Raw genomic sequence first — 3,164 nt, 5'->3', positions numbered from 1 at the left:
ACGCGGTCCAATGGTTATCCAAAATCATTATATATCATTTATTGTTCTAAGGATTAAGCATCCTGGAATACAAGCTAAACGTTTCTCAATTCAATCGAGTTTTTATTATTTTATTTTCATTTTTAGTGGCAGTATTTCTTGGGTCTCAGTGTGACCCGAGAATTTGTAAGGGTAAAAGAAAATAGACAAACAATTCGATTCTATCTCTGTAGGAATATTCCTAAAACGTTTAGATTCACTGTTCATTTGAAGAGGAATTTTTATTATATTTGGTACTAAAACGTTTGGTGATATCTAATACATATATAAAAGCCAGTTTCTGTCTTTTCGTAACGTTGCGTTCCAACAATAGAAATGGTTTTTAAAACTACTATGGGATGTTATAGGTATGTTTTTTTTTTATCTATTATGGGATGTTATAGGTATGTTTTTTTTATCTATTATGGGATGTTATAGGTATGTTTTTTTTATCTATTATGGGATGTTATAGAGCGTTTTTTAAACTATTATAGGATGTTATATAGTGGTTTTTAAACTATCATGAGATGCTATAGAGTGTTTTTTTTTTTAAAAAACTATTATGGGATTTTATATATATTCTCTTCCCACTATTATGGGATGTTATAGAGCAGGGCTGGCGAACCTATGGTACGCGGTATTCACTGCTGTCCCAAGTTTGTTTGTTTTTTACCCGGCCAATATATAATTATAACATTAATAATAACAACAATAACTTTGCTGCTCAAAATTCCCATGAGCGCGCGAAAGAATTTCCCCGAGAATTATCGACAATTTGGGCACACGCTGTCAAAAAGGTTCGCCAGCCCTGTTATAGAGTGTTTTCTTTAAATGTTACAGAGTGGTTTCTAGCTATCATATTATGTTACAGTGTTTTTTAAACTTTTATGGGATGCTATAGAATGGTTCTTAACTATTATGGGATGTTACAGAGTGGTTTTTTTTTAAAAAACTAAATGGGATGGTATAGAGTGGTTCTTTAAAGTATGACCTGATATTATTGTTAGTATATGTACTGGAAAGTGTAAAATGAAATATCTAGATAGCGAAACTGGAAAATATTTGTTGATGTCTTAATTTAGTGTCTATGTTGTTTGAATTTTTTTCTATTTCTTAACTTAATGTTATAACAGCAAAATAGTTTAATTCAGAAATGACTTAAGTTTAAAATTGAATTTTTTGCTTTCCTGAGAAGCATTATGCAATTGGGCTTAGGCTACACACTACGTCTTCACTTTCAGGCTTAATAACAAAAACTCATTTATCTCATCGTGATAAAGTTATACTTGTTATTTTTGCTTTTGGAATTGTTTGATGAGGACTTCTAAGACTTTTTTTTTATCTTGAGCTGCAGACAAAAATAAAGTAAAAATTACCAAAGATATCAATGAATTAGTGTTATTTCAATAAGGAAAGTTGCACCGCGTTTGTTTTTTAAGCAAAGTACATTGAGTACAGTGCATTGTTGGTAAAAATGTTTGGGTTTGTATGCAATGGGTGCATCCAACGACAAAAAATCCCCGCTGCTACTTAGCAAAGCTGATTGCTCTATTGTGCTGGATGCCCCCATTGCATAGAAACCCAAACGTTTTTGCCAACAATGCATTGTTTAAAAAAAAAACGCAATTCAATTTTCCTTATTGAAATAACACATGGAGTGAAAAAATACTGTTGTAAATGGTCCACTAGACAGTTATATCGCACACAAGCTTTGATCCAAGGCATTGGGTTGACTGCACATATTTTATTTATTCTTCACTAGTTTTAAGAAAATTACCGTTGAATTGTTTTAACGGGTATCTGCTAGTTAGTTTTATATGATATTGTTTAAACAAAAAATAGTAAAAAAATATTGTGCCTTTTTTGCTGTCAAGCAAAAGAATTTTACAATGGGCTTTCCGTTGTGTGCCTACCACAGGTATTGAAACCCGAATTTTAGCGTTATAAGCCCCCAGAGCTACCGCTAAGCAATCTAGAGGCTTATATTGTGTGATATAAGTGCTTATGTGTATCAAATACATGTAAATATTTGAAAGTATGTACTTTAATCTATCAATTGTGAAACACATGCTCTCAATCTTTTGTTTTTAGATACAATTTTACTGATTAGGAAAAAACACTCTTGTTAGATAAGTGCTTAGTAATTTTCAAAATTGAGCATAAAATATTTAGTTACTTCTCTGACTAAATTGATTAAAAATAAAACGATGTGAAACTCTGTTTTGGTAAATTACTCTGAGGTTTCTTTTTGGAAGAGGCTCTCATAAATTAATATATTGTTTGTATAATATACACAAAAGTTATTTTTTGATAAAATAATTAATTTCTAGTAGATAATGTTTGTGAAAATTGTTTTATTTGTTGCATATTTTCATTGGTCTAATATACGACTTTAATGAATGAATTAAATTATTTTCTTTCTATAAAAAAAAAAAAGAAATGAAAAATTTGATAGAATTTTACATCCAAACACAATTTATTTTATTTTCTTTGAAGTCACAGTACTCACTATTACAGCATTTATTCAGTTGTATAATGGGGCTTTCCTATGCCCTGCATGGGCAGGTAGTTAGGGCGCTCGACTCGCAATATGAGGTCGTGGGTTCGAATCTCGTATAGATTATTTTATTTATATACTGGGTTTGGGACGATAGTTACACTGAAAAAACAAAACAATTCGCCACACGTACACGATGATTATAAAGAAATATCTTAAAGTTAAAATGATTATATATTAAAATATACTTGTCCTATGAAGTCTACATTTTTACACCGAGATTTATTAGTTTTGTTTAGAAGAGTTTGAACTTTGTACATAATGTTTCAAAAACTTTCGCATAAGATCTCTAACTTACTTTTCGTCATTCTAAACCAGCATATCAAACCTATTCTTATTAAAGCTACTGAAAGCATCATCTGTTCTAGACAGTGTTCACTGACCATCATTATATCCTGCACACTGATACTCATTCAAAATCACCACTCTCATGGCCCGGCATGGCCAGGTGGTTAGGAAACTCGACTCGCAATCTGCGGGTTCGAATCCCTGTCGCACCAAACATGCTCGCCCTTTCAGCCGTGGGGACGTTATAACGTGACGGTCATTCCCACTATTTGTTGATAAAAGAGTAGCCCAATAGTTGGCG

Source organism: Limulus polyphemus, unplaced genomic scaffold (assembly GCF_000517525.1).
Source record: "Limulus polyphemus unplaced genomic scaffold, Limulus_polyphemus-2.1.2 Scaffold737, whole genome shotgun sequence".
NCBI lineage: Eukaryota > Metazoa > Arthropoda > Merostomata > Xiphosura > Limulidae > Limulus > Limulus polyphemus.
Note: the sequence above shows the minus strand (reverse complement) of the source record.